At 50.7% G+C, this 18,663-nt stretch overlaps 1 long non-coding RNA gene and 1 pseudogene across 1 annotated transcript in view; one reads left to right on the forward strand and one right to left on the reverse strand.

Moving 5' to 3' along the window:
- LOC144380260 (uncharacterized) overlaps positions 1-18,663 on the reverse strand; it is a 69,229-nt gene that overhangs the window by 18,300 nt on the left and 32,266 nt on the right. The gene's annotated exons all lie outside the window — the stretch shown is intronic.
- On the forward strand, positions 16,011-18,112 carry LOC144380300 (myelin-associated neurite-outgrowth inhibitor pseudogene; annotated as a pseudogene).

Genomic DNA, 18,663 nt, shown 5'->3' on the forward strand with positions numbered 1-18,663 from the left:
ACTAAATTATAACAGGGACCTTTCCCTTTAAAAAAAAAAAAAAAGATTTTATTTATTAATTTGAGAGAGAGAGAACAAGAGAGCACAAGCAGGGTGAAGAGCAGAGGGAGAAGCAGACTCCCTGTTGAGTAAGGAGCCCGATGAGGGGCTTGATCCCAGGACTCCAGGATCGTGACCTGAGCCAAAGGCAGATGCTTAACCGACTGAGCCACCCAGGCGCCAACAGGGATCTTTCCTAAAAGATGAGGAATCTTGCAAATTTTGACTTTTGTATTTGGGAGCCATTTGCTCTGGAAAGAGAGTCTAAGGCACTCAGCAGGACCCCATACAGGCCAAAGAGAAGGTGTAGGGTGGTGCAACAAAGGGTCCCACACTGAGTTTACTTCTCTCTTACTCTGAAGATTAAAAAGTGCTCAACCACGAGATCGGGACTCAGGCACAACCCCAGGAAAACATACGGGGGGTGGGGGGAGCTCAGCAGTGTTGGACCAGGTCCTGAGGAGTTGTGAAATCACATTCCCTGAAAGTGTTTGCACAGGGGAGAGTCCCGGTTCAGCTGCCATGACTCAAGCTTGACCTCCACAAGGCTCTGGGGATGTGACCCCTTGAGGACCCCAACTTGAGAAGGCAGAAAGCAGCTCCAAGCTTTACCAGCTCAGCAAGGCCACTTCCTCTGCTGCCTGCTTTTGTCAGCAACTAGCAGGGGGTTTGTGCTGCTTCTGCAGCCCCCATCCCAGGGAAGACACCACAGTCTTCTGCCTGGATTGTCACAGCAGACACTAATCATGTCACTCCCCTGCTTCACAATCCCTCCGGGGGATCCTCCACATTTTTAGAATGTTAACATCCAAATTTCTCACAGCATCTTACAGATGCCTGGGCTCCACACTCACCCCCAAACCACCAACACACAGGACCTGGCCTGGGGTCATCCTAAAGGAATCCTGCCCAAGTGAGGAGGCAGTGAAAGAGGATTGGGTGGGCCATAAGCAGCCACTTGGGGGGAGGAACCCCATGCAAAAGAACTGTGTTTGGGGGTTCCTAGTGGGAAGGGGGGAGAAGGGTCTCTGAGGAACCCATGAAAGTGCCCAGTTGGGAAAGATCCAGAAGTTATCTATGTGCCACAGGGAAAGCCAGAATGTCAGATTCTAGATCCAGGGAAAAGAAGCCCTTCTGGGGCCTCTTGCTTCTCTCTCCTCCTCACTCCCCCACCTTAATCCATCCTCAAAGACAGGGATAACAGAGCGGCTAGCAAATGGAGGATGAGCTGGAGCAAGAAAGAAAACAGGCACACCGCAACCTGCTGTCCCCCCTGGAGGTTTTCCACGGTGAGGTAGGGAAAGGTCTGAATAGGATATATATTTGATTATGCAATGGTGGCTACCTGAGTTTTTCCAATAGAGAGAGTTGAGGGAGAGGGGGTTTGCAGAAGCCAAATCCAGCTTATTCCATGAACTGCAGATGAAAGTTGGAGATGTAAAGTGCAAGGCATGTCCAGGGGACAAGTCACTCCATGCAAATTGTGGAATAAGGAATATGCTGGGGGCAGCTGCGGTAAGAGTAATGAGTAGTGGGCAGGGACAGATCACACTGGTCTCATGGGTCTGGTTAAGTAACTTGAACCTTACCCTGACGACAGTGGGAAGCCATAGACGGTTGTAGGCAGAGAGTACCACGATCTGATTCATGTGTTCTAAAGTTCATTCTGAGTGTGGAGAATGGACTGAGGGGTGAGAACAGAGGTCTGAAGAGGCCTGAACAAGGACAAAGGTGGTGGGCTGGCAGATGGGGGGTAAACTGGTGAGAAATGAAGGAAATGAAACTGGCAGAACAAGCTCTATTGGTCCTTGGGTCCCCTGCTCCCCCAGTGAGTCACTGAGGTCTGTGGGAGGAGCTGAGCAGCTCCTAAATGCAGGCCCCAGGCGGGTGTTTCCATTTGTTCTCTCATCCAGTCCTCAAATGACCCTTGAGGTAGGAATCATCATCCCTACATGGCCAGTGAGAAGACTGCCTCAGAGCAGCCCAGTGATTTGATGGAGGCCACACATCTGGCTAGTGCAGCAGCCTGGAACGGAATCCAAGTCTGTTCTGGGACAGGGGCACTAGGCCATGCAGTCCTGAGTCTGCGGACGGCCACACCTGCTGATGGCTGGGGCAGCACCTCACATGAAGGACATTGGGTATGTTAACCTGGGCAGCCAGGTACACCGTCACTGGGGCCATTGAGAGGAAAAACCAAAGTGTCAGAGTCACTGAGGGTCCTGACCGACACGGCAGGGTACCAGACGTGGTACACACTGACAAGAACAACGAAAGATGAGGGGTGTGGAGGAAAGCTGAGAATGTGGCGATGTCCCTTCCTGAGCAGCAGAACGTGGGCCAAGAAGTTACAGGGAGAGCCTGCCCTGACCTCACTGCCTGCCCGAAGGCCACGGTCCTTCCTTTCCTGCCCCTTACAAGAGGAGAGGGTCACAGGTGACCAACTGTCTGGTCATCTACTCACAAAGGGACAAAGCAGGAGCAGGGCAGGGTTGGGCCACAGAGGACTGACCAAGTGCCAGGCCTGTTTCTAAGTGATTTACACTGAACTCATTTAACCCTCTCAGTGGCCCTTGGTGTAAGTTACTGCCATTATCCCCATTTTATAAATGGGTAAATGGAGGAACAAAGAGGTTCAGTAACTTCCCAAGGTCATATGGTATCTGGTAACTGGCCAAGCTGGGGCTTAAACCCAGGTGGTCTGGCTCAAGTATAACAGCTGCGTGCTACACCCACCCATTCCTCCCACCTGCCCCTCCTCCACCCTCCCCTGCCTGCTCCCTGCCCCAGCTTTCCCATCTCACAAAATAGTCCTAGTCCCTCCGCCTAAAGATCTGTACAGATCATGGCTGAGTGACCTTGACCCAGCCACGGCCTCTGGACATGACCTTGGCTATCCAGCCATCTGCCCTGCCCTGCTCAAGTGCCTCACGCAGGAGCCTATGGATGGACCTTCCCTATCCACTCAGCCTGCGTCCAGCCGGGCTTTTGGGATGGAGAATGGGCATCCCTGCAGGCATGCTGGCCCACAGTAGGTCAGATGAGGGCTGCGAGTTGGGCCTGCTGGTGTCCCTGCCACCACAGCCTTGCCATGTGCACAGACCACAAACCACAGAGACACCGAGCCCTTTGTTCCGCCCAGCTTAAAATAAGTCAGGCCTTGCTCCATAGTGAGAAGTGCCAGGCCACCCTCCTAAAATGGACTCATGTGCCAGGGAGATCTGTGACTGCAGCTTGGTGACCCACTATGACCATGTTAACTCCTACCTCTCCATGGGGGGCTGCAGGACAGTCCTTATTCCAGACAGGACTGCTCTTCTCATCCTGGCCTGGTCACTCTGGGCTCCCCTGCCTCCCAGGGGAGTGGTCACAGCAGAGAAGTGGGAAGGGGTAGCAGTTGTGTGGGTCCCAAAAGGCATGGAGACAGGGGTTTTGGGCACCTAGGGCAGGCCAGAATTGAGCCTCAGCCTTTCCTACTCTTGCTGCTAGTCTGCCCTTTGTCATCTCCAAGGGGACCGTGCATTCCAGCCCACCAGGAAGTTGAGCCAGCCTATGAGCTCATTTTAAAGGTAAGGCAGATGAGGCCTGGAGAGGTATGACCTACCCAAGGGCAGCCAGGGAGCGAATGGTAAAGCCAGTATTCAAGCTCCAGTCTGTTCCTATAGCCAAGGGCACCCTACCTCATGAGCACCCCATAACCACACCCAGGAAAGGTCGTGTCTTGTTCTGACGCCCCAGGACACCCTAGTCGTGCCATCAAGGCAGTGAACATAAAGCCTGCCATGCCCCCTGGCAGTTTTTCCTAACCATAAAACTGTGATTTTCCCTTTCATTTCTTTTTCCACTCACCCACATGAAGAAGGCATAAAGAAAACATAATAAAAGAGCTCCCAAACTAGAGATGCACCATAATGGCAGAGAAGTTTAACTATAAATAGAAGAAAACCGGCCTCTCCAAGCTGTCCGGGATGGTCTGATTAGGCAGAGGCCTGTACCCTCTCATTAAGCAGCCTCAGTGTCCTACCTTGGACCCTCAGAAGCAGCTGGGTGGGGTGTGAAGTGGTCAGCAGGGTCGGGGAGGCACTTACTGGGCGTGCTGCAGAGATAAGCTTTTGGGGAGGGAGTTTCAGCATCCATCTATTGTGGGTAGCGCCCCCTCAGCTGGGGTGGAGGCTGGGGGCAGGCCTGGGGGCAGGTTGTACACAGGGGTCACCTTGACTTAGGCAAGATGCCTGGTGCCCTCCCAGTACATATTCTTTTCTTCCCCCAGTACATATTCTTTTTTTTTTTTTTTAAGATTTTATTTATTTGACAGAGAGAGACAAAGCGAGAGAAGGAACACAAGCAGGGGGAGCGGGAGAGGGAGAAGCAGGCTCCCCGTGGAGCAGGGAGCCCGACGTGGGGCTCGATCCCAGGACCCTGGGATCATGACCTGAGCCGAAGGCAGACGCTCAATGACTGAGCCACCCAGGCACCCCCCCACCCAGTACATATTCTTAAACAAGGACCATGGATGCTCAAGGAGATTCAGAAGCAGCAAGTTCAGCACCATTGACAGCTGATCTTCCTTGGGTATTTACTGTATGCCAGGCCCAGCACTGCCCATAAATGATCTCATTTAATTCTCCCAACAATCCTGTGCAGTATTATGATTGCCCTTATTTTACAAATGATGCACAGAGAGGTTAAGCAACTTGCCCAAGGTCACACAGCAGGTAAAAGGTGGAAATATGGTTTGAACCCAGGAAGACGACTCCAGTGCCTATAGGTCTAACCGTGATACTACACTGTCCCCCTGAGAAGGCTGTGGAAGAGGCCTCTATCAGCCCTGAGGGGGGTCTCTGGCCTCAGTCCCATCTGGTTTGACAGGCCCTGGGTAAGGCCTAGCAATGTCTGAGTCCGTCAGGAAGCCAGGATGAAGAGTGGAAGGGAGAGGCTGCTGACACGGAGGATGATGTTTACGATCCTCAGAGCTACCCAGCAGGAGTGACAAGTTGCACCCATCAGGATGTAACATACCTCGGGGAAATGTGGGGAGCAGGGATTAGTCCCCAGAAATAAGATCGAGTGTGGGGGAAAAGTTGCGCCAGGTCTTTTGTTGCTGTCGTTAATAAGTTTATTTTTATTTATTTAGTTAGTTTTAATTTTTTAAAAATTAAACTCTATGCCCATTGTGGGGCTCAAACTCATGACCCCAAGATCAAGATGTGCAAGCTCCACCAACTGAGTCAGCCAGGCACCCCATGTGCCAGGTCTTAACAGGCACTCATCAAAAGGGTTGGTTAGAGAGGCCCACATACCAGGGGCTGGCCCAGGGTCACAGCCCCAGAGTCAGCAGGCACTGGGGGCTAAGGGTCCCCTGGAATGAGGGAGGTAACCTGGGCTGCAGATCCTCAGGTTCATAGACCTCCAGGGTCCCAGCCCCAGAGCTGAGGGCACCGGGGGCCACAGATCCTGGCTCCCAGCCTGTGCCTCCATCTACCACCACCCCTCTGGCCAGAGAACCATCCCAGCGGTTACAAATGAGTCCACAGAGTCCAAGGGCAACAAAGCTCTGCCAGGTGGGGATGGCTCTGCATGGCATCAAGATGTCTAGCATAAATAGGACCCCTGAGTCTGGTGTGAGGTGTTCTTGAGTGGGTAGCCCAAAGGATGATGTGGTCTGAGGATCTATCCTGGAGGACAGTGCCAGAACGAAGGAGGAAAGAGGCTGTGCCATGGAGTCCTGCTGGGGGAGGCTGTTTGAGGGGACCAGGAAAGAGCCATGAGGCAGAAAAGACCCAAGCTAAGGTAAAATGGGATGGCTCCGTGTCCCCAGATTACTGTGGGTAGAGGGCAGAGCCAGTCTTCCCCTCAGGGACCCACAGTCCCAGGAGACACATCAAATACAGTAAGGATGGCGACCTGGGAAGGTGTCAGGTGCTCTCATCGGAGTCCTGAGATTTGTAGAAAAGGAAATGCTCCACCTTCTTTAGGTGTGGAGTGAAAGTCACCGAGACTGCTGTGGGGGAATATGCCTGGTTTCCCTCCTCAGACCCCCAAGCGGAGGTCTTTGTCCATCAGGAGCCTGGTCACAGCGCTCAGGACAGGGAGGGGGGCCCTGAAGCCCAGGCTGGTCCAGACAAATTGGACCCCAGGAGTGGCCTAGAAAGCAAGACAAGGGGGGGCAAGAGAGACAGATTCAGCTTGGCCTGGGCACTCCGGGCCCAGCCTTTCCAGGGAGCTAAGTCAGTGATACGAAGGCTGGTACTTTCTCGAGTAATGTGCTGGTACTAATACGGCCACCGCCATACAGATTTATAGAACTTCTGATTTCACAATCACTGAGGGCCTCACAAGTATTAATTAAGGCTCAAAACCCCTGGAGTCTGGAGCGGATTCTCATTAACCTCATTCTGCAGACGCTATGACTCTGCTTCCTTCTTAGAACCCCATGGATATGGTAATGGCTCCAGCCCTGGAAGCCTGGCTGACAAGGTTCCCTCCTTTTGTCACAGGGGGTGGGGGAGGCTTGGAGGCTCCCGATGACTCCAAGAAACTCGTGTCACAGCCAGGTTCAGACCAGACAGACCTCAGCTTCTACTACAGTAGCTGACACAGAAAGGATTTCCCTTCTTTTGGCCTTTTTTTTTTTTTTTTTTAAGATTTATTAATTTATTTGAAGGGGGGGTGTGTGTGTGCACACAGTGGGGGTGGGGCAGAGGGAGAGGGAGAGAGAGAATCCCAAGCAGACTCCCTGCTGAGCACGGAGCCTGACTTGGGGCTTGATCCCACAACTCTGAGATCATGACCTGAGCTGAAATCAAGAGTCGGACACTTAACTGACTGAGCCACCCAGGCGCCCCTTGACTTTTTTTAAAGCAGATTAATTGAGATACAGACTTCACCCATTGAAAGCATTCAATTTAATGGCTTCTAGTATATTCGCAGAGTTGTGCATCCATGACCACAATCAATTTCAGAACATTTCATTATCACATTTCTTTTTTTTTTTTTTTTTAAGATTTTATTTATTTGACAGAGAGAGAGCGAGAGGAGGAACACAGGCAGGGGGAGTGGGAGAGGCAGGCTTCCCGCTGAGCAGGGAGCCCCATGCGGGGCTCGATCCCAGGACCCTGGGATCACGACCTGAGCCCAGGACCCTGGGATCACGACCTGAGCCGAAGGCAGATGCTTAATGACTGAGCCCCCCAGGCACCTCATTATCACATTTCATTACCACAAAAAGAAACCCCCGCACTCCTTACTGATGATCCCCATTTTCCTGGCATCCTCCCCAGCCCTAGGCAACCACTAATCTACTTTCTGTCTCTATAGATTTGCCTATTCTGGCTTGTTTTTATTTATTTTTATTGTGATAAAATATACATAACGTAAAATTTACCACTGTCACATTTTTAGGTGTCCAGTTCAGTGGCATTCAGTACATTCATGTTGGGGTGCAACCATTACCACCATCTATCTCCAGAGAGGTTTAGTCTTTCCAAACTGAAACTCTGTACTCATCAGACAGTAACTCCCCATCCTCCTTTCCCCCAGCCCCTGGTCACCGCTACTGTACTTTCTCTCTGTGAATTTCTACTCTAGACACCTCATGTAAGTGCAACCATACAATGTATGTTCTTTTGTGTCTGACTTATTTCACTTAGTGTAATGTTTTCAAGGTACATTCTGGATTATTTCTTAATTATGAAACATTTCAAGTGAAAGTAAAGAAAACAATATGCAACACATCACCTTGAATTAAGTCATACATCTTAGATTTGTTTAATCTGTTAGCTTTTTGCCATATTTGCTTTTTTTTTTTTGGTAACACCTTCCCCAGAGCTAATCCAGTTCTGAAGTTGGTATGCATCTTTCTTGTTCATGTCTTTATATTTTTAAGTTTATAACACAATATATGGTACTATTTTGTGTCTTTAAACAGAGTTAACCTACATGATGACTATAGTTAACACTGGCACATTGTATATTTGAAAGTTTCTAAGAGAGTTGGTCATAAAAGTTCTCATCACAAGGAAAAAAACCTCTTTTTTTTTTGGTATCTATATGAGATGACGGATGTTAAATAAACTTACTGTTATAATCATTTTACAATATATGTAAGTCATGTCATTATGCTGTATGCTTTAAACTTATATAGTGCTGTGTGTAAACTATCTCAATAAAACTGAAAAAAATAAAAAAGCATTTTTAAATGTAATTTAATCTCTTTGAAGAATCTGCATATATAAATTCAAGGTGTTCAACTCTTAAACAATATTTAAATGGTGTCATATATTGTCTACCCTGTCATTTGTTCTCCACGCCACACTGTATTTTTGAGATTGATCCTTGCTGATATATGCAGCTCTGGTTTGCTCATTTTTACCGCTGTACAGTGTTCCTGTGACTGTGTACCCCACATGCTGGGTTTATCCAGGGGGTTCCCACATTTGGATTCTTACCAGAGAAGCCAGGATTACTCCCATCTGAGCTGGGCAGACACAGATAGCTCCCAAGCAGAGAACAAGCCACCCCGCAAAAAAACTGTGTTCCTAACCGGGCCTGGAACCCCAGCGCTCCATCCCAGCTCAAGTTCTGTATTCAGAGTTGTGAGGGGCATGGCCTGGCCAGCTGGTGCAAGACCAGCACCTCCGAGAGGGAGCAAACCCTGCCCAGGTCCTTATGATTCGCTCCTCACCTTGGTCTCTCTTTCTGAGTTGCAGAATCCCTTGAGGGGGTGACAGAGCTCAGAATTCCTCTCCCCATGGAAATGTACACAGAGAATCTTCAAGCTCACCTGTAGGCCCCCAGGGTTGGGCTCTGGCCACATCTTCCTGCTAGTTTCTCTATACAATTTAGGGAGCCATGTGGCTTGAAGGTGTTAGGGAGGAGTAACTAGCATTGTGCACCTGGTGGAGGCATCAATAAATGCTTGCTGAGTGAGCGAGCAAATGAGTGCACAGATGAGAAAACACTCAGAGCCCCTGGCACCGGGCCTAGTAGGTGCTCAGAAACAGTGGCTGTGATTAATGTGTGCGTGTATGTTTTAAGTTAGGTTGAATGTAGTATTATTTATAGGCAGTAAAATCCACCCTTTGTAGTATACAGTGCTATGAGTTTTGATAAATGCACAGCTGTGTAATCATCACCACAATCAACATATAAAATATTTCCATCACTCCTTTGTGCTCCTTTGTAGTCGATCCCCTCCACCTCCACCCCCACCCCTAGACCCTGGAAACCCCTGATCTCTCTCCTGTCCCTATAGGTTTGCTTTTTCCAAAATGTAACTGGAATGACATCACGGAGCCTTTTGAGTCTGGCTTCTTTTACTTAGCATAACACATTTGGGACTGATTCCTATTTTTGCTCATATCATATCATACATTTGAGAGTTTGATTTCCTTTTCATTGCCAAGGAATATCCCACTGTATGGATGGATCACAGTTTGTTTATCCATTTGCCAGTTGAAGGACATTTGGGTTATCTCAGTTTGGGGCAATTATGAACAGGGCCACTATGAGTGGTAGCATACAGGTTTTTGTGTAAAGATAAGTTCATTTCTCTTGGGTAAATATGTAAGATTGGGATTTCTGGGTCATATGGTGAGTGAATGCTTAACTTTACAAGAAGATGCCAAAGTGTTTTCCAAAGTGGCTGCACCAATTGCATCCCCTCCAACCATGTCTAAGAGTTCCAGTTGCTTTGCATCCTGACCAGGACTTGATATAATTAGGGTTTTTTTTTTTTCTTCTTTTGACCATTCTAATAGGTGTGTGGTGGTATCTCCTTGTGGCCTTAATCTGCAATTCCCTTATGATTTTAAATTGGTGTATTTTATTGCTAGTCAATCTCATGGCGTGTGGTCTGTGGCTGGCCAGGGCTTCAGCTCCAGACACTGCTCCCCTGAAGTGCTGGGGGAACCCGAGACACCATGAGGCCTTTTCATGGGCAAAAGGCAGGCTCAGGGCTGTGCTGCTGGGGACCCTACTTTGCTCAAAATGAGTGGGTGCCTGCCGTTCCACCATGCTGAGTTCCTCATCTGTGATGGGCTGGTTGCTGGGTAATGCCTTGGGCCAGGGTGTGACAACTGGTGCTGAGAATACCTCCAGCCACCCACAGTGGCCCTTCTCAGGCACAGATGCACTTGTGGTATCTGGAGTGGGAGTAAAGGATGGGGCGGAGCTGCCTATGCTAAAGGCCCTGTGGTTGCCTCCAATGAGCGCCACTCCAAAACTGCCAGGAAGAGGTACTGCCCCATTTAATAAGTAGGGCTCCACAAAGCGGCGGGGGGGGGGGGGGGGGTCTGCTTCTGCACCCAAATGGGCTCTCCAGCGACTCATGATCAGATCTCTTCAGCCTGCCTACTGCCCGGCTCCTGCTGCCAAGAGTCCCAAGGGAGGCTGCATATGGCAGGGCCTCAGTCTTTGCCTCACCATCCAGAGAGGCCCAGATCCAGGTCTCTGGCCTTTCCTCTATTTTGCTATCTCTTCCACCTATCACAGCCCCGACTAGTACCCCCAGGGAAACACCTGCCTGTCCCTATCAGCCTGTCCCTCTGACCAGGGCTCCCATTGTTTGTCTATCCCTGTTCCCAGCCCCTGCTGGTACAGATGCCAGAGAGATGACCACTCCTCAGGCCTTCTTTCCTGGGTGTTCTCTACTCCAGGCCCCTGCTCAGTTGTAGATAAGCTGGCTGGGTCTTGCTCTCCTTCTACCTTCCTTCTCTGGATGCCTCCTACATCAGCTACCTGCCCTCCCTGAGACTGGTATAGAGACGGGAACAGATGAAGGCAGGAGGTCTGCAAGGCCTGGTACAGCAGGGAAAGCTTTGGGCAGGAGGCAGAGGACTGAGCTGGGCCAGGGAGCAGGGAAGGTTTGGAAAAGGGAAGAAAAGAAGGTCAAAGCGCCAGGTGTAAGGGCACTGCTGGGGATATTAGGGCATGAGGGGAGAGGGAGAGGGTAGTGTCTGCCCAAATCTGAAGGATCTGAGGTTTAACTCTGGAAGGGCTCAGTGACCATCAGGAAGCCAGGATCAGAGGCTCATCCAGCCTGTTCATTTCCCTCACCATCTCCCAACACAGACACGCAAGAGCTCCAGGTCACTCTCCCTCCCATCCTTGTGGGTGGAAGGCCTGGGAGCTGAGGGCCCCCCTGTGTGGCTGCTTGCTCCTCCCTTTCCATCACTCATGCAGCAAGGAGCCAGGTTGCTTGAGAAGGCAGGGCATGGAGGACACAGAGAAAATCCCAGAAGCTTTGTGTAGGTGACTCACACCACTGTGGACTGTACAGCCCACATCTGCAGCTCCCAGGTGGCACCAGGAGGCCCGGGGGAGGGTTAGCTGCACAAAGATCACAGCCTCCCTCCTCGGGCCATGCCCTACCCAGATCTTCCACATTCCTCCTCACTCACCTGCGGCCATCACCCCAGGTAGGACCCTTGGCAGAGCTGTGGAGATTTACAGGGTGCCCTCGGCTCTAAAGCTCCTGAGTCATTGGCAGGAATTCATGCCCTGGGTCTAGGGATGCCCCGCCTGTACCATCTGGCCGGGGGCCAAACAGCTCATCGCCAGGCCTCCTTCCCTGGATTTCTCAGGCTGGCACCACCACTTGGGGCCTGGCTCTGGTTTTTATCATCAAATCCAGGCAAGTGCCCTGGACCGAGAAAAACAACAACGGGTTTATCTCTTCTGTGTGCCACACACCATCCAGCTCATCATAAACCTTATCTTCTAGCACTGGACCTCTGCTGTCCCCTCCCCACCCTTGGGCCCCTCACCTCCATTGTCTGTGCCTGAACCACTTTCCCCGCTCCTGCTGCTGCTATTGTTGCAACAGCCTGGCAGAGAGGAAGGCCATTCACCACCTAGGCAAGACCAGGCAGGCTCTCTTTAAAAGGTTCAATGGACAAGGGCAGGAGGGCCCTGCTGCTGGTGCCACAGGGCAGGGAACAGGGCCAAGGCCGTTCCGAGGCAGTGACCATGGGGCGCCTCCTGTTCAGCAGCCCAGAACACCGAGCACTGAGGTCCCCCAGGAGCCCTCAGAGCCCATGTGGACAAGCTTGGTCATTCCTGGCCAGGGCCTCCACTGCTCCTCCACCCTCTCTGGGCCTCTGTTCCTCTCACATCAAACAAAAGGTTGGGAGGAAGTCACTCAGTGCTCTCCCAGCTCGGAAACACTAAGACTGATTCAAAAGACTTGTGAGCAGCCCCTGGGCCAGGAGCAAATGACCACGCACAATCATGTTCCTCATGACCAAATCAAACCTCCGTCAAATTCTGTGGAATTTGGGCTGCAAGCTAAGGGCTGGGCCCCTGATTTAAAACTTTAGCCCTTCACTCACTTTCAACACTTGGCATCAACGGCCAACAAGTCACAGCCTGAGCTGTTCAAAGTGAACATCTCTGATCTATCTTTTCACAAACCCAGTTCAGAGGGTCTGTGCCCAGTGCTTTGACCCTCTTGGGGCCCAGACTGAAGACGACGGAACACAGACATAGACGCTGACTTGCAGCCCCTGTGATCAGAGTCCAGATCAGCTGAGACAGGTGAAGTGATTCCCTCTTGTGGTCGCCCAGGGGACGTGGCAAAGGGGACTGGAACCCAGGACTCTAGGCTTTTCCCACATGTCACCAGCACTCTTTCCTCCACATCATGCAACTCCAGTGGCCCCTGCCCAGAACCCCTCCATCCCTCCTCCCCTGCCCCTCCACACTATTTTGAGGGTAAACTCTGGTTATGGTGAGCACCATTCTGAGGTCCCCTGTGGATGGAGCTTTCAGCAGGTCAGTAAAAACCACAGAAACGTACCTCAACAGTGCTATACTCACTGTGCTTAACCAGACAAAGGTCACATGATATCAACATTCTGTGATCACAACTAAGACCCACTTCATTAACAGGGATCAAGCAGAGACCTTTGATCTCCCTACCAAGCTCTGGCTTCTCTTCCCCTCCCTTTCTGCCCCAAGGAGGAGGTCTTCATGAGAAATTGAGGCCTTTCCTTCCTAAAGGTTTAAAGTTTTGGGAGTCCCTCACTGCTTTGGGAATCTGGGGCAAGAAGGGACCACAGTGCCCTTGTTTCCCAGGTGACTAACTGAGCCTCCCCGAGTCAGCCCATGCTGAGAGCTGTCACACATGAGTCAGTGACATCCTGTTGAACCAGGAGGACAGCTGCAGTTCCCATCTTCACCTCAGTGAAGGATGCCTGCTAGGCAGGTGATAGCAGCATGGGTGGAGCCACACAGCATCCTTCTATCCCTCCATGTATTTATTATTTATGCAAGCCATGGTTGGTGGGAACTGGGAGGTAGCAATGTCACTAAAGCCATGAGAGAAGAGAGCTGGCAGCCGTGGGATGGGGCTGACTCTTCTCTTTCTCATCCACATATCCGTCCCAAGTCCCTCGTCCTCCCATTGCTGCTGCCTGCTCAGATCTTCCCTCGCCTCTTCCTAATGACCTCCCTGCCCACGAACTATCCACACTTGAGTCTAACCTCCACACTGGCTGCCAGGGTCCCTTTCTAAAACACAAGCCCGATCTAATCACTATTTTGTGTCCCTTCTGTACAATCCACCCAAAGACCTGGCAGAGACTAGAGGATTTCACAACCTGACCCCAATTTGCCTGAGTCATCTCTGGTTCCAAAGAAGCACTAATGAATGTGAATGAATGAACGGCACACTCATAACTCTGGTGGGGCTCACACCCTACAGATATGAGCATCCAGAAAGGCCAGGTCCCAGCAGTGGCCAGAAGGACATGGACATTGGTCTTGCCCTCTAGTCCTGGATTCTGCTCCATAGCTCCGACCTGTGGAGAATGTACCTAGATTAGCAACCTTCACCTGGGGGGTCCCCGGGGCTCTGGAGCCCTCGGTTCTATGGCTCCTCCTGACCATCTGGCGAGGATGCCACTTCTCTGGAACAGGGCCCTGAATCAGAGACCACAGCCATTCCCACAGCTGGCTGGTGCCCCCACATAAGCTTCTGAAATCATTTATTTACACAAAAATTCATTTCTGTGGAATTTGGGCTTTAATCTGTGGGACTATGGCCTCATTAGGTCCAAAGGGATTTTCTCAAGTTCTGAGCTAGAGGTGCCCTTAGTTCATTACCCTTCGGTGCTACTCAATTCCCCCAGCTCCTGAGGCAGTATCAATGACAAACAAGCCTCTCGAAATGATGCCAAGTCTCTGACATCATCTTTAGGAAAGAATCCCAGGATACCCTCCTGCCCTTTCCTGGTCCCAAGGAGTACATGTCTCAAGCCTTCAGTTGTAGTCACTAGCTGGGCAAACGCACATGGAGACTCAGTTCTGAAGGTTCATCCTGCAGTTTGTAGCCAGTCAGAAGAAGGTATGTCTGAGATAGGACTGTAAAATCAAACAGCCACTTAGGAAACAGTGTGGCAATTTCTTTAAAAGTTAAACATACATCTGTCATATGACATGACCATTTCATTCCTAGATAGTTACCCGAGAGAAATAAAAGCACATATTCACACAAACGCTTGCACACAAATATCCATGGCACCTTAATGTGTAGTAGGCCAGAACTGGAAACAACCTAAATGCCCATCAATAGCTGAAGATAGACAAATTGTCTATCCATACAAAAGAATAATACTTAGCAATAAAAAGGAGTTACCTGTTAATATATACAACAACATGGATGAATCTCAAAAACAATTATGGCGAGTGATAAGAAGAACAAACAAAAATATTACATACTGAATGAGTTCATTTATGTAAAATTCAGACAGTGCAAACTAAGCTGTACTGACAGGGCAGCAGATGGGGGGTTGCCTAGAGGTAGTGGGATGGGGGAGACGACAAAGGGACACGAGGAAACTTTTGGGAGTGATGGATATATTCATTATCTAGATTGTGGTGATGGTATCACAGGTGTATACATATGTTAAAACTCACCACATTGGGGTGCCTGGGTGGCTCAGTCGTTAAGCGTCTGCCTTGGGCTCAGGTCATGATCCCAGGGTCCTGGGATCGAGCCCCGCATCGAGCCCCGCATCGAGCCCCGCATCGAGCCCCGCATCAGGCTTCCTGCTCAGCAGGAAGCCTGCTTCTCCCTCTCCCTCTCCCCCTGCTTGTGTTCCCTCTCTCACTGTCTCTCTGTCAAGTAAATAAGTAAAATCTTAAAAAAAAAAAAAAACCTCACCACATTGTACACTTTAAGTACGTTCAGTTTATATATATATTATATAGTACTTAATGAATATTATATACAACTTAGTAAAGTTTATATATATTAATTATAACTTAATAAAGCTTTTTTTAAAAAAAGAAGAAGAGGGGCGCCTGGGTGGCTCAGTCGTTAAGCGGCTGCCTTCGGCTCAGGTCATGATCCCATAGTCCTGGGATCGAGCCCCGTATCGGGCTCCCTGCTTGGCGGGAAGCCTGCTTCTCCCTCTCCCACTCCTGCTGCTTGTTTCCTTTCTGGCTGTGTCTCTGTCTGTCAACTAAATAAATAAAATCTTTAGAAAAAATAAAAATAAAAATAAAAAAAGAAGAAGAAAGGGCAGAGTCTCCTTGTACCCTCACTGCAGTCTTCTGTTGCCCTCAGAATACAGTGAGCACCCAACTCAGTCTGCAAGGCCCTTCTAGTAGTCTGGTCACCCTCTCCAGCCTCATCTCTTGTATCTCTCTCATGTGGTAATCCATCAGTTGTGGCTCCCGGAATGTGCCATGCTATTTTACACTTGTGTATGCTGTCCCCTCCACTGGCAGGGCTGTCTCCTGCTCAACCACCCAGGGAACTCCTACTCTATTGTCAAGGCCGTGCTCAGTAATGCCCTCTCCACAGACGCCTTCCCAACCCTAGCAGGTCCCTGTGAACAGCATCTTCCTCTGTGCTCCACAGCCAAGTGCCCAATTTGCTGTTAGCATCTGTTTGTCCCAGCAGACTGTGGGCTCCTTGAGGCTAAGGACGGTGTCACATCCATCCCTGTCTTGTCTGTGTCAGGCCCATGGGCATCTATGAAGCTTTATTCAGTGAATTCAATATGCCCAAGAAGGTGGGGTGGGTCAGCATGGGGTGGGATATGAGAGGTTCAGAACAGGAGCTAAGAGGTGGGAAGAGCCGGGAAGGGCAGAAGGCACAGGCTTCCCCTTTCCCAGCTCCCCTGGGAAGAGAAGAGACTGCACCGATCAGGATTCAGCTAGATCCTCAGGTGGGTGGCGTTCGGTAAGGTGGGCCCCCTGCTTCCCCACATAAGGAGCTTTGGCACAGGGGAGCTGAGGCCTCTGCTCCAACACTCATCAGGAAATTCCAACATCTGTTTGTTTGTCTGCATTCCCCACATCTGGTGAAAAATGGCCTCCGAGACTACACCTGCAGTTAGCAGCTTGGAGAGGTGGAATGGACAGCAGACCCTGCAGTGGTTCCTAGACACAGTGAGAGAGAACCACTGCAAAGGGAACCCATGAGCTCCTGATGCCTTGGGTAACTGCCCAGCAGTCCTGGCCTCTTCCTCCTCCATGGATTCAGGGGTCCTAAGCAGGCCCCTGGCTGGATGACTGTGTAGGGGTGACATTTTCTCCACCTAGCCCTGCAGTCTTGGCATTGCCATTCAGCTGTAGCCTAAGATGAACTGGTGTTTATGTTGGGAGCTGGGCCACTCAGGCGAAGAGAGCTCCCACTCTGCTTGATCAATCAGGAAACAGTGCCAAGGCCAAGTACAGGAGGCCCAGGGGAGATCATTCTTCAGGGATCAAAAGTGGGAAGATAAATACCCAGAAATGATGCCCCACAAGCTTCTAGGTTGGGAACTAAAGACACATGTTGTGCCAGGGGCTGAAAGTCCCTGCACCACTGGAGCATACTGGCAAGGAAGGGCAGCCAAGAGCCAGAGGCTCTGCCCGGGGGGAACAAGCCTGGGGCCAAGGCACAAACGCATCATTTGTCCAATGACCATCAGACTATTTTCTGATGCCACAGGCAGATGATTATAAATGAAACATTTCTTTCAAAATGTAAGTGACACCACTGGGGCTGATCCCATTATTTACTCTGGGGCAGAACCAGCCGTGAGCTGGTTGCTCTCGGGTCCCCTCCAAGCTGGTTTAGTAACTGGTTTTCCACCAAAAGGCTTATTAAAGGTCAGCCTCTCCTAGAAGGTATCCTGTGGCACCTCTCTTGGAGAGGGGTCTTCTAATGTCACATCGCTTGAAAATTTCTCAAGCTAGCATCCCAAAGTGAGATCCTACAAACTCATTCTTGGGCCCCCACACTCTAGGGGTGGCACCAAGGTCAGGCCCGCAGCTCAGGGTTGCTTGGCGCCTGGGCAGGGTACGGCCTGGCAGTGCCCGCGGGAGGAACGCTGGCTGCGCTTTGTCTGGTGGGGCTGACCGGGCCACTGGAGGCCTGAGGGAGGTGGAGCTGGGTGCGGGCCGGAATGCGTGGGCAGTTCCTGAAATCGTGAATCCTGTTTATAGCCCTGCTTTTTCTGGGGTTCCCTTTGCAAATGCCAAAGGAAGTGGTCATCCAACTGGTTTCCCCATAGGTTACGCAGCTGCAGCTCCCAAACAGGCTACACTTCTCGCACACCTTACAAAGTATCCTGTTCTCCCACCAGTGGGGCAGTGCCACCATACTCCTCCCCCAACCCCTACCAGACCGCTGTGGACCCCAGGCGAAGTGCCTACTCCCAGCAGAGTCCTGACACACAGCAAAGCACGGACTACACACAGCCCCATATACCCCGCCTGTTCATGTCATCCACTACACCAAGGGGCTGCAGCCCGACCGCATGCAGGTGACGGTGTACGTTGCTCCCATCCCTCCATCCCTCCACCTAGAAGCAACGGTGTCACCATGGGCATGGTGGCTGGGACCACTCTGGCCATGTTGACAGGTATCCTGCTGACCACCCTCTCCCCAACTCCTGTCGCCCCCCACATAGTCACTGTGCCCACGTACTGGGGCCCCGGGAATGTCCATCTACATATATGTACACTCTCAGTGGTGATCACCTGCAAATGCGTGAGGATGGATATATGCAGTCACATCATGGAGGTTCCACAGCTGGGGCTGCACACCTCACACCTCCAGCCCGGACTTTCTTCTTAATGCTCTCGACACTTAGCTGAACACTACTGTGGCCCGGCCCAGCAGGTCCCAGCGCCATTAGTCTCCAACCAACTCTGTGGGTTGGTCTTAAAGCAAATCCTGTTTTGTGGGCTGCCTGGCAATTTTTTAGCTAACTGTAATGATAAAGGGGAGAATTAATCTAAAAAAAACAAACCCACACACTCTACCTTAAAAAAGTTGCTAAGACTCTTTGTACCTCAGTATCTTCCATTGCAAAGGTTCTGTAATTCACTTCCTTTTGTTCATTTCACAAATATTTTTAGGGTACCTGCTGCATATGAGGCCCTATACTAGATATCTCAAGGAAGAGAGATGAATATCTTACCTGAAAGAGGCTTGCAGCCAGCTCTCAGACACTCACTGACCCTCACAGCCTGAGAGCCAGGTCCAGTGAGGGTGCTTGGGGATGTGGAAAGTGAGGGTGAGGGTAAAGGTCTCACAGCACAGATGCCATGAAACACAATTCAGAGTGCTCTATGAACTGATCAAAGAATGTTCCGGGGCGCCTGGGTGGCTCAGTCGTTAAGCGT

Source organism: Halichoerus grypus, chromosome 15 (assembly GCF_964656455.1).
Source record: "Halichoerus grypus chromosome 15, mHalGry1.hap1.1, whole genome shotgun sequence".
Lineage (NCBI taxonomy): Eukaryota > Metazoa > Chordata > Mammalia > Carnivora > Phocidae > Halichoerus > Halichoerus grypus.